Consider the following 14,053-nt stretch of genomic DNA (forward strand, 5'->3'; position numbering starts at 1 on the left):
ATTCTGTTCTGAAGTTTTTTATTGTTGAGCTGTTGGTTCCGTGATCGATCCCATGCTTCCATTTGTAAGAAGTATTAGTTGTAAAGAAAGGAGCGTTGTTCCCGGCTATCAGCACAAGGCTGAGCACTCACTAGTACAGCGAGCAGTTGCGATTCGCTAACCATATCGGTGTAGCTTTCACGCTTGTTAATACTTGGGTCACAGGTATTTTTTCACATTTTCAACCCTCCTGTTATTTTTTGTTAAACACAAGCATGATTTACTTTGTAAATGGTAAAATTTTCATGCTGGTAGTTTTATCAAGCATATTAGAATATAGTACAATTCATCTGTAAAGATAATGATTGCCTAAACTTACTGTTTTAATATAGCAATGTAATATTTTTTTAAATCGTGGTAAGTTGTATAGTGCATAAATCATTTTTAAGGCCTTTGTGTTTTGCAATCTCCGGAACCACTGTAGGCTACAAGATTCTTTTAAGAAGCAAAGGAAGTTATGTTCTTCAGCTTTTTGTAATTATATCTAACCTAATAGATAAACATTCAACCTCTAACAGATATACTAAACTATTTTATTGCATTGAAAGATGTTTTCTAGCAACCCATCGTTTTACACGTTCTATATGCCTCTAACTTTATGTAATAATTTTACCATATCTACTTATAGCTTAATTTCAGTGAGGTATATTTAAAACAACAACTTTTTTTTACGAGTATAAACCCACAACTAAATTTTTTCACTTCTATTCGTTGGTGGGTGGAAGCACACAAGCAGGTCTTGGAAACGAAAATTTATTTATGCCTGTTCTAATGCATTGTCTTGTATCCAAACCACACACTTGATCTGTTAGCCTACACTGATTGATTTGTATAAAAACGAACCCACATTTCTTTAATTCCTATCAAATTCGTATAACGAAGTGTATCATACAACTTAATCGCTTGCTTTAATTGGATAACACCCTTTAATAAACTGCTAGCACTTCGTGTTCGAATAGCTTAGGCACCTGCTATAGCACATAATTTCATGATCACAAGTTTTCACAGTCGAATTATGTCTTAAAAGTCTTTGTTTTATCACAGTCAAAACATCTTTTAAATGAAATTACAATAAACTGTTTTATGTTGTTTAAAACATACCTAGTATAACAAGTTTTAGGTGGGTCATGCGTACTGAGCACTTGTTTAGGCCACAACAAACTAGATTGACCGAGTGGTTAAGGTGTTGGTCTTAAGTACCAATGGACTAGCGTCCGCGTGGGTTCGAATCCAACATCTAGTATTTTGATTTTCGGTTATTTTGTAACACATACTTTGATTTATTTTGTTTCTTAACATCACTTCAGTTGCTTGTACACACGGTTGTATTTTTTTCTCAGTCATAACAAGGTTCCTTTTTCGCATAAAAACATAGAAATCTAATCATTTCCAATAAGTCACCTTTTGTTTGCTCAGATTTCAACATAAATAGATGAAAAATCTGTTTACCTTTGATCTATTTGACTATTTTCTGACAAATAATAACACTTTTGCAACAACTTATTAGGTTTTTACGTGTGTTCTAACTACAATATACTTATCACGAGTTTAGGCCTACATGGCGGATAAAAATAAAGAAACTCAGCTTAGAATGGTGTAACCTTCGTGATTTGCGATAAGTTTGTGCCTACAAAATGTCAATTTTGAAACTGAACCAAAGTTAAGCACATATAACCATAACATCTTACTTATTTGTATACAGCAATACCAAAAGTAGTAATTATTTCCAACCATATAACATCATCCATTCTGTTAGAATCGATGTAACCTATTTTTTAAACAAGTCTGAACACGATTTATATTAAATTAGCGCTTTATTTTAAATCGATCACAACATCATTTCAAATTGATTCTCTGGTAATTAAGTTTTTTTTTTAGTTTTTGGTAAATGTTTATTTGTTTACATCATGCAAAGGCACATTTTTTATTTCGCTGTGTTATTGTTTGTTTTGTTTTTTTGTAAATATCTCCATCTTGTGTGTAACTTTAAGTGTTTTGTAAGATCTAAACAACACTCAATCAATGTGATACATTTCATGGTAGCTTTTGAACAGGTCTAAACCGGTTTTGATGAAAATATGCTTGTAAACACATGATGATGCTTTATTAAATGACCCACGTATATCAATCACGAGCCAAACCAATTGCAATAATTTTGTTTCACAACATCAGAAGACTTTGTTTTCGTAGATTTTAATAATTGTTTGGTCTGTAATCGACTTTACCGGTTTGTTTACCATCAACTTACGTTTAAACATAAGAAAATTACTTGAACATTCTACTTCGTTACATAGTACTATAGCATTTACGCGTGATGATTTCTTGTAAAAACTACAAACCAATGACACCAATTTATTTAACAGAACCATCAAGTGAAGATTTGTTCATCATTACCGCAACTATTTCTATTGTCTTTTCACCATTCACCATTGAATCATCTCCTCAGACTTTCTTTTGTCGTGTGTTATCATCATCATCAGCCGGTCATGCCACTGCTGGCAGATGGCCTCCACATACATGTTTCCACATCATTCTGTCTTTTGCTGTTCTCATCCAGGTGATGCCAATCTTTTCTTCTATGTTATCTCGCCATCTTCTTTTTGGTCTCCCTCTAGTTCTTCTTGCATATCTTGGTGTCCATTCTGTGGTTATCTTGGCCCATCTGTTATATAATGTTTAATTCTTAAAAATGTGTTATTTGAACAATTTTCCGCTTTTATGCTTATCCTCATCTCAAATAGATTGCTTGTGAAGACAGTATATTTTAATTGTTTCCATATTATAGTAAGGTAAAGATTTCCATGTTTCATTTAACTCTTTTATCCTGCTCCTACATCTAAACTTATTGTTTGGTTCTTCTTGAACTGTCTTTCGGTCACATGTTCCTGGTGCTTCATCTTTATTACCCTATCTCACTTAGAATACACTGGTTTGTGGTTAGTCTTTGTAATACCGACATAATATGCATATTATGCACTTTGTACTAGTTTTTGCTTCCAGACAGTAGATTCGACCTCTTTATCTTCACTTAATCTTACAGCACAACCGCTTTAATTTATTCCAAACACCTCTTCTTTAGTCTTTCTCTGATCTTATTGGCTCAGAACTTAATAAGTTTACCAACTCGTCTTTCTGTCTTTACATATCCATGGTATTTTACCACCACTCGTGTGTCTTTTCGCAGATATAAATCCAAAGGTAAAGCTTTAATTTTGTGTAACATTTTCAAAATAAATTCAAACGATTTTTTAAGACATGCCCAAAATATCATAAAGTTTTGTTTGAACCTAGAAACAAGAAGAAAAACAATGTATATCTATGTAATACTTTTCACTAAACACAGATGCAAAATTGTTAAATCACCCAGTTTTGATGATGACTGTCTGTTACACAATAACAATCTATCTTTTGCTTGAGAAAAAACGCTTTTCTTTTAGATAAGTCACATATCTGTACACACTTTTCCGCAGGGATTGTCTAACAAAGTGGTGCTCCTTCCACAACACTTACTCGAGATGTTTGTGGTGACGTACTTGTATTTAATATGATTATGTTATGCTAACTGCAAGCTATCAAACAAAATCTAAGACAACGTAAAGCATTCACCAAAGCACATTTGTCAAGAAAAACTAGAATATACTATATATACAAAAATACTTTAATTTATTCTATATAATTTTTAAAAGGTATAATATGATATATATATAGTTAGAATATAATAGAAAGATATAATTTTATATGATAATCTAGTTATAATATGTTTTTCTGCAAATGTGCTTTGGTGAATGCTTTACGTTGTCTTAGATTTTGTTTGATAGCTTGCAGTTAGCATAACATAATCATATTAAATACAAGTACGTCACCACAAACATCTCGAGTAAGTGTTGTGGAAGGAGCACCACTTTGTTAGACAATCCCTGCGGAAAAGTGTGTACAGATATGTGACTTATCTAAAAGAAAAGCGTTTTTTCTCAAGCAAAAGATAGATTGTTATTGTGTAACAGACAGTCATCATCAAAACTGGGTGATTTAACAATTTTGCATCTGTGTTTAGTGAAAAGTATTACATAGATATACATTGTTTTTCTTCTTGTTTCTAGGTTCAAACAAAACTTTATGATATTTTGGGCATGTCTTAAAAAATCGTTTGAATTTATTTTGAAAATGTTACACAAAATTAAAGCTTTACCTTTGGATTTATATCTGCGAAAAGACACACGAGTGGTGGTAAAATACCATGGATATGTAAAGACAGAAAGACGAGTTGGTAAACTTATTAAGTTCTGAGCCAATAAGATCAGAGAAAGACTAAAGAAGAGGTGTTTGGAATAAATTAAAGCGGTTGTGCTGTAAGATTAAGTGAAGATAAAGAGGTCGAATCTACTGTCTGGAAGCAAAAACTAGTACAAAGTGCATAATATGCATATTATGTCGGTATTACAAAGACTAACCACAAACCAGTGTATTCTAAGTGAGATAGGGTAATAAAGATGAAGCACCAGGAACATGTGACCGAAAGACAGTTCAAGAAGAACCAAACAATAAGTTTAGATGTAGGAGCAGGATAAAAGAGTTAAATGAAACATGGAAATCTTTACCTTACTATAATATGGAAACAATTAAAATATACTGTCTTCACAAGCAATCTATTTGAGATGAGGATAAGCATAAAAGCGGAAAATTGTTCAAATAACACATTTTTAAGAATTAAACATTATATAACAGATGGGCCAAGATAACCACAGAATGGACACCAAGATATGCAAGAAGAACTAGAGGGAGACCAAAAAGAAGATGGCGAGATAACATAGAAGAAAAGATTGGCATCACCTGGATGAGAACAGCAAAAGACAGAATGATGTGGAAACATGTATGTGGAGGCCATCTGCCAGCAGTGGCATGACCGGCTGATGATGATGATAACACACGACAAAAGAAAGTCTGAGGAGATGATTCAATGGTGAATGGTGAAAAGACAATAGAAATAGTTGCGGTAATGATGAACAAATCTTCACTTGATGGTTCTGTTAAATAAATTGGTGTCATTGGTTTGTAGTTTTTACAAGAAATCATCACGCGTAAATGCTATAGTACTATGTAACGAAGTAGAATGTTCAAGTAATTTTCTTATGTTTAAACGTAAGTTGATGGTAAACAAACCGGTAAAGTCGATTACAGACCAAACAATTATTAAAATCTACGAAAACAAAGTCTTCTGATGTTGTGAAACAAAATTATTGCAATTGGTTTGGCTCGTGATTGATATACGTGGGTCATTTAATAAAGCATCATCATGTGTTTACAAGCATATTTTCATCAAAACCGGTTTAGACCTGTTCAAAAGCTACCATGAAATGTATCACATTGATTGAGTGTTGTTTAGATCTTACAAAACACTTAAAGTTACACACAAGATGGAGATATTTACAAAAAAACAAAACAAACAATAACACAGCGAAATAAAAAATGTGCCTTTGCATGATGTAAACAAATAAACATTTACCAAAAACTAAAAAAAAAACTTAATTACCAGAGAATCAATTTGAAATGATGTTGTGATCGATTTAAAATAAAGCGCTAATTTAATATAAATCGTGTTCAGACTTGTTTAAAAAATAGGTTACATCGATTCTAACAGAATGGATGATGTTATATGGTTGGAAATAATTACTACTTTTGGTATTGCTGTATACAAATAAGTAAGATGTTATGGTTATATGTGCTTAACTTTGGTTCAGTTTCAAAATTGACATTTTGTAGGCACAAACTTATCGCAAATCACGAAGGTTACACCATTCTAAGCTGAGTTTCTTTATTTTTATCCGCCATGTAGGCCTAAACTCGTGATAAGTATATTGTAGTTAGAACACACGTAAAAACCTAATAAGTTGTTGCAAAAGTGTTATTATTTGTCAGAAAATAGTCAAATAGATCAAAGGTAAACAGATTTTTCATCTATTTATGTTGAAATCTGAGCAAACAAAAGGTGACTTATTGGAAATGTTTAGATTTCTATGTTTTTATGCGAAAAAGGAACCTTGTTATGACTGAGAAAAAAATACAACCGTGTGTACAAGCAACTGAAGTGATGTTAAGAAACAAAATAAATCAAAGTATGTGTTACAAAATAACCGAAAATCAAAATACTAGATGTTGGATTCGAACCCACGCGGACGCTAGTCCATTGGTACTTAAGACCAACACCTTAACCACTCGGTCAATCTAGTTTGTTGTGGCCTAAACAAGTGCTCAGTACGCATGACCCACCTAAAACTTGTTATACTAGGTATGTTTTAAACAACATAAAACAGTTTATTGTAATTTCATTTAAAAGATGTTTTGACTGTGATAAAACAAAGACTTTTAAGACATAATTCGACTGTGAAAACTTGTGATCATGAAATTATGTGCTATAGCAGGTGCCTAAGCTATTCGAACACGAAGTGCTAGCAGTTTATTAAAGGGTGTTATCCAATTAAAGCAAGCGATTAAGTTGTATGATACACTTCGTTATACGAATTTGATAGGAATTAAAGAAATGTGGGTTCGTTTTTATACAAATCAATCAGTGTAGGCTAACAGATCAAGTGTGTGGTTTGGATACAAGACAATGCATTAGAACAGGCATAAATAAATTTTCGTTTCCAAGACCTGCTTGTGTGCTTCCACCCACCAACGAATAGAAGTGAAAAAATTTAGTTGTGGGTTTATACTCGTAAAAAAAAGTTGTTGTTTTAAATATACCTCACTGAAATTAAGCTATAAGTAGATATGGTAAAATTATTACATAAAGTTAGAGGCATATAGAACGTGTAAAACGATGGGTTGCTAGAAAACATCTTTCAATGCAATAAAATAGTTTAGTATATCTGTTAGAGGTTGAATGTTTATCTATTAGGTTAGATATAATTACAAAAAGCTGAAGAACATAACTTCCTTTGCTTCTTAAAAGAATCTTGTAGCCTACAGTGGTTCCGGAGATTGCAAAACACAAAGGCCTTAAAAATGATTTATGCACTATACAACTTACCACGATTTAAAAAAATATTACATTGCTATATTAAAACAGTAAGTTTAGGCAATCATTATCTTTACAGATGAATTGTACTATATTCTAATATGCTTGATAAAACTACCAGCATGAAAATTTTACCATTTACAAAGTAAATCATGCTTGTGTTTAACAAAAAATAACAGGAGGGTTGAAAATGTGAAAAAATACCTGTGACCCAAGTATTAACAAGCGTGAAAGCTACACCGATATGGTTAGCGAATCGCAACTGCTCGCTGTACTAGTGAGTGCTCAGCCTTGTGCTGATAGCCGGGAACAACGCTCCTTTCTTTACAACTAATACTTCTTACAAATGGAAGCATGGGATCGATCACGGAACCAACAGCTCAACAATAAAAAACTTCAGAACAGAATGGAGGTGAAACCTTAAGTAAACGGTGTTGCCATTTAAAAGTCTAATGTGACACATCGAAAATGTTTGAAGCGTTTGCAAAATTATAAGTGCGCTTTGAGTAGCTACATTTTATGGTTTCAGGCGCTCCGATATGGTTGCTGGAATACCTCATCTTGATTTCTTACTCTAAAACTTTAAAAACTGAATTGTGCAACATATAAAAAATAGATAAGCCGATGTATTATTTTTTAGAAATAAGAAAACAAAATATCAATCTGAGAATAACTCACATTTATTCACAATAAGTAGTAATAAGTTATTGTAAACTAAACATTATCATAATTTTTTTGTTTCAAACAAAACTATGTACAAAAAAACTATCAATTTGAGTTATTATTATCTTAATTAATTTATAAGTTAAATCAAATATGAAGTTTACATTATATACATAATTATTCACATAACATGAAATTTTGTAAAGTTAATAAATGTGAAATAAGGAAACATGATGAAAGTTTTGCTAAAAAAATACACATGAAAAATTATTTTAAATAAAACAATAGTTAAGTTTTGACAAATTTTAAACTAAAAGTTTTATTCTAATAACATGCACACGAAAAATTATTTTAAATACCAAAATAGTTAAGCTTTGTTTTACAAACTAAAAAAGTAGTTTTGACAAATTTTAAACTAAACGTTTTATTCTAATAACATAAATGCAAAAATAGTTAAGCTTTGTTTTACAAACTAAAAAGTAGTTTTGACAAAGTGTAAACTAAAAACTTTATTCTAATAACATACACACGAAAAATTATTTTAAATCACAACTTAAATTTTTGTTTACAAACTGAACAATAATTTCAACAAATCACAAAGTTTTTATTGCACTAACCAACCATCAAAAAATATTATTAACTAACTAACTTATGTTCCATAATTCACAAACTGAAAAATAGTTTAACAAATGTTATGTTTTTTTTACAAGTTTATAGAAACTACAACAAAACATCACAACCTTCGAGTTTCTGTTTCATAATTACAAAGTAAAACTTGTGTTCAGGATCTTGTTTGTGTGTTATTATCATCAAGTGTGATTATGTGTTGCAACAATTGGTTTCATAGCTGTTCATTTGGGTGTTCTCATTCCATAAAAGACAACGTTAAATGTTTAGCTGTTATTAGCATCATATAAAAAACGTAAAAGTTGTTTATGCAAACACAAATAACAAAAGTTACATTGTTTTGACCAAGCCATTGCAATACTATATCAACAAAAATAATTTCCAAGTTAGTTACATTTTGTAAACATTACCATAAAGTTTTAGCTAAAATCATTGCTGTAACGATCTTTATGAAATGGATGCTTAGCAAAATGATAAGATAAACACGATAAGAGACATGGATCTAAGTTGAACACAACCAAAACAGGAGGTTCTATGTCTCAATTTACAGTACTGCTTGTGTGTTGAGTTGTACCTTTATGTTAATATCATGGAGTAGTGCAGTTGTTGTAAAGATCATAAAACAAAACCGTAAATGTTATGCCTTCATGACAAGCTTAAAGTTAGGTCATTTTGGTGAAGCTATGATTCTCACAACCTTTAAGTGATATTATACCAACAAAATTAATTTTTCAGACTAGTAACATTTAATACACATTACCATAAAGTTTTAGTAAAAAAACACTGCTTTAGCAAAATGTAGACCTAACGAAATAAAGGTTTACCGAAACCAACATAAACCGAAACGAAGATTAACCGAAATAAAGATGCTAAAATGCAGTATTTATTAAGCTTTTAGACCAGTCATAGATTATAATAAGTCTTATATATAACCAACTAATAAGCGACTAAGCACCCCTTTGACCATTTACCTTACAATAAACTAAAAGCAAGCCACTGATTAAAAGAACCAAAGTATAACGAAATTAACTAACCTATACAAACCAAAAAGCAGTGAAACCTCATTGATTTACCGAAATTCAGCAAGAACAAAACACAGCATTTGGAAAGATCTAGAATCGAGCGAATAGACCTACCTATAATAGTGAAAACTCTATTCTTACAAGCAAACACCTTTGCGAAAAACATAGCTACACCCAATCCGACAAAAAGTTAACAAAACGTTTATAAAATTAACCCCGCATATTAACCCACACATTAATAAACAAACCCTGTATATTAACCGATCTATGAACTTTACATCGTTTACAGTTATAAAATTTAAACAAAATCAAAGAATCCACAATAATGTGACATCAAAAATGACTTTCCTATTGACTAGCATACGAGGTGTTAGGTGCTAAGTGTTAGGTTATTTGCTTGGTAGAAGTTAGATTATTGCAGTGGTCCCCAGCTGTGTGTCTACAGTTAAAACAACATTAAAATAACCCACAATGATGTTAAATCAAAAATGAGTTTGTTAACTTTAATTTCAGGTTAAAAAGTTGTTTTGTGAGTTGCTAAAAATATGTTGGTTATGTTTTGAAGTCTTTTCAATGTCATATCGCTTTAATTTCAGGTAAAAAGGTTGCTTTGTGAATTAATAAAACTATGTTGGTTATGTTTTAAAGTCTTTTCAATGTCATATCGTTTTACTTTCAGTTTAAAAGGTTGCTTTGTGAATTAATAAAAATAAGCTGGTTATGTTTTAAAGTCTTTTCTATATCTTGTAGTTGTTGCAACCACTGTGGTTATGCATGCACACCAACAGACCAACAAGACATCTAATGTATGAAACTTTCCATTTTTATTGCGTTTAAAAAATCACTCTTTACAGACCACAAATGAAAAAATATTTATTTGTTGCTTTTTATAACTAAACCAAGTTATGTAGTTCGTACTTAGATTTAATACATAACCTATTAGCATCACTCGTTCGTACCGAACCCGTCCTAGGTCGGAGGGTTCGATACCAAGTTCGTTCATAGAGTTCTTACCGGCGGTTCTTACATCATTACGTCATAGCATCCGTTGTTACAAGTTCGTACTAGCGGTTCTTACATCATTACGTCATAACATCCGTTCTTACAAGTTCGTACTAGCGGTTCTTACGTCATAACATCCGTTCTTACAAGTTCGTACCACAAAGTTGAGACCAAACAACCTTATCTTCGGTTCCGTACCACAAAGGATGCGATCTAGGGTTCGTACCAAGCGAGGGGCCTTACCAGTTCGTACTGAGGGTTAGTACATTTACTCCCTCTACCATCCCTCTACTACTACTGAAGTCGGGCAACTTTCTACCCTAGCAAAGCACTGTAAGGAAAAACGAGTAGTTTTTCGTTTATTTAAGTTTGAAGGAGTCCCTTTTTGCCACAAAAACAATAGTGTACCAACTTAAAAAATTAACAAATTTTTGGATGAAATAGGCAGTTCCAAACATTTTTCGATCATGGATAGATGCTACTTCAGATGTTTCTCATCAAGAACAAATCATTCCGTAAAATGGGTTGATATTGGCCATCAGGGGTGACTTTGTACCAAACAAAAAAAAGGTTACTGGTTAACTTGAGCAACTTAAAATATTTCTGCAATATTTTGGTCATTTGCATAGGTTTGTAAATATCCTCTTTTGTGTGTTTTCAGAATTTTTAAAGAAAAATGTGAATTCAGTTGTTCACTCTGGAGGATCCAATATGGCCGCCAAATAACACCAAAAAATAACTTTGCAAACTTTTACCTGGCACGCCAGTGTCTGACCATACTGGGTATGCCAAGCATTGACAGAAAGTAGGTCTTAGCTCTAGGTTCAGTATTAATTATGTAATTTGGCTGCTGGGCATTTGCTTCTTTCACCTAGGTGGCTATAGTCACCCCTTGACATATAGAAAATATGGTGTGATTTGGCCACTTTTGTATGATGTTAATCCACTTTTTATCGTTTATAACAGAATATTAGCTGTGTTAGTGATCCATTTTCTTCAATTTTGGCTTGATGGAGTGCAGATTAATATTTCAAAAATTGACATACCTATAGGAAATACAAACGGAAACCAGGTGCCAGGCCATATATTAGTGGTAGGCCTACATTTTCGTTCGATTAACTTGATATTTGATACGTAATCACGAGTGCTGATTGTTGAAAGTATTTTAAAAACTCTGAAAGAGGCCAGTGACACCCCTTTTTGGGGTTGGCAATGAGCATGTCTTGAAAAAAGATTACTGCTTATAGTTTTTTTAAAACACTGGAGTGAAAACCACTTGTAGTTTTTTTTTTTAACTTTACGCATGGACCAAATGACTTCAAACTTGGTAACATGTAAGGGCTCTTGATAGTCCTCAATATGGGTAAATTAAAGTTTTCTCCCAGAACCATTGTAAAATTAAAGTAAAGCGGTGTCTCATAACTGGACCAAAGTCACCCCATTCTACTTCTCGTATTAAGATAGGCGATGTTAAACTGCTTCAAAACGTAAAATTTGATGCTGTTAAGACTACTGATTTTTGCATCATTAAAGGGTTTCTATTGTTCAATCTTGAAAAGTGGTGCTGCTGCGTTTGGCTAAATGTGTAGCCTACTATTTTTGCTTGACCAACTGAATCTTGACTTCAAAAACTGCGTAGGCCAAGCACATTGATCCAACATGTCTGGAATAATTAAAAATGTTCAAGCAAGATTCAATTAAAGGGAATTAGTAAACACTTTTTGCCTATTGTCTGCTTATGGATATCATTGCTTAAGTCTGTTTGGAGTTCATGATGTTGTCCAAATGTCATATCACTTTTGGAGTAATTGATGTTATAATAGTAAAGTTTAAATTAGCGTTAGATAAATGTACTGTATACCTTGGACATGCAACCAATTAATTCGGGTAGACGCAGTATCGTGCTTTCCAACGATGGTAAAATAGACAAAAAAGCTTCGTCGAGCGGCTACGTTTGAACAACGATTTCTCGTTTTGTAGATAATATATAAACGTGAAAGTTGTTAGGTTAATAAAGCAAATATATAATGCATATAATGAATACTTTAAGCTTGCAACCAAATAAATCGGATAGATGCAGTATCGTGCTTTCCAACGATGGTAAAATATCTCAAAACCGCGCAGAAATGAGAAAGCTAGGCTACAACACATTTGGTGGAGGCAGTATTCACCGATCACAGCAAACTGTGGGCGGCTTATACTGAACCACGATCGAATCGCCTTGAAAAATGCATTGGAAAAAAGCTTCGTCGAGCGGTTACGTTTAAACAACGATTTCTCGTTTTGTGGATTAGATATAAATGTGAAAGTTAACATATGAATAAACCAAGACATACTCTTTTAATTTGTGTTGGTTTGGTATTTTTATTGTAAAAAATAAATTGCGGAGAATTGGTGCAATATAGTAAAGTTTAAGTTAGCGCAACATAAACATAATGCCTACTTTAGATTGGCAATTAATCCATTTGAGTAGATGAAGCATAATGCCATCCAACGATAGTAAAATTGCTCAAGTTCGAGCAGAAATGAGAAAGCTACAGCATATTTGGTGGAGGCAGTATTCATCGATCACTGCAAACTGTGGGCGGCTCATACTGAATCACGATCGAATCGCCTTGAAAAATGCATTGGAAAAAAGCTTCGTCGAGCGGTTACGTTTGAACAACGATTGCTCGTTTTGTGAATTAGATATAAATGTGAAAGTTAACATATGAATAAACCAAGACATACTCTTTTAATTTGTATTGGTTTGGTATTTTTATTTTAAAAATTGAATTGCGGAGAATTGGTACAAAATAGTAAAGTTTAAGTTAGCGTTAGATCAATATAATACCTACTTTAAACTTGCAACCAATTAATTCGGATAGATGCAGTATCGTGCTTTCCAACGATGGTAAAATTGTTAAAGTCCGAACAGAAATGAGAAAGCTACAGCATATTTGGTGGAGGCAGTATTCATCGATCACAGCAAACTGTGGGCGGCTTATACTGAACCACGATCGAATCGCCTTGAAAAATGCATTGGAAAAAAGCTTCGTCGAGCGGTTACGTTTGAACAACGATTGCTCGTTTTGTTGATTAGATATAAATGTGAAAGTTAACATATGAATAAACCAAGACATACTCTTTTAATTTGTGTTAATTTGATATTTTTATTGTATAAATTGAATTGCTGAGAATTGGTGCAATATAGTAAAGTTTAAGTTAACGCTAGATCAATATAATGCCTACTTTAAACTTGCAACCAATTAAATCGGATAGATGCAGTATCGTGCTTTCCAACGATGGTAAAATTTCTCAAGTCTGCGCAGAAATGAGAAAGCTACAACACATTTGGTGGAGGCAGTATTCACCGATCACAGCAAACTGTGGGCGGCTTATACTGAACCACGATCGAATCGCCTTGAAAAATGCATTGGAAAAAAGCTTTGTCGAGCGGTTACGTTTGAACAACGATTGCTCGTTTTGTGGATTAAATATAAATGTGAAAGTTAACATATGAATAAACCAAGACATACTCTTTTAATTTGTGTTGGTTTGATATTTTTATTTTTAAAATTGAATTGCTAAGAATTGGCACAATATAGTAAAGTTAAAGTTAGCGCTACATAAATGTAATGCCTACTTTAGACTGGCATTTAATCCATTCGGGTAGATGAGGCATCATGCTTTCCAACGATAG

At 32.6% G+C, this 14,053-nt stretch overlaps 2 non-coding genes across 2 annotated transcripts; one reads left to right on the forward strand and one right to left on the reverse strand.

Annotated features, from left to right (window-relative positions):
• The first annotated feature begins 1,199 nt into the window (after nucleotides 1–1,199).
• On the forward strand, nucleotides 1,200–1,282 carry Trnal-uaa (transfer RNA leucine (anticodon UAA)). The gene has a single exon. It is a non-coding gene; the product is annotated as a tRNA-Leu (tRNA).
• A 4,901-nt stretch (nucleotides 1,283–6,183) lies between these two features.
• Nucleotides 6,184–6,266, reverse strand: Trnal-uaa (transfer RNA leucine (anticodon UAA)). Its single transcript has one exon. It is a non-coding gene; the product is annotated as a tRNA-Leu (tRNA).
• Between the last annotated feature and the right edge of the window lie 7,787 nt (nucleotides 6,267–14,053).

This window comes from Aplidium turbinatum, chromosome 3, assembly GCF_918807975.1.
Source record: "Aplidium turbinatum chromosome 3, kaAplTurb1.1, whole genome shotgun sequence".
In the NCBI taxonomy this organism is placed as follows: domain Eukaryota; kingdom Metazoa; phylum Chordata; class Ascidiacea; order Aplousobranchia; family Polyclinidae; genus Aplidium; species Aplidium turbinatum.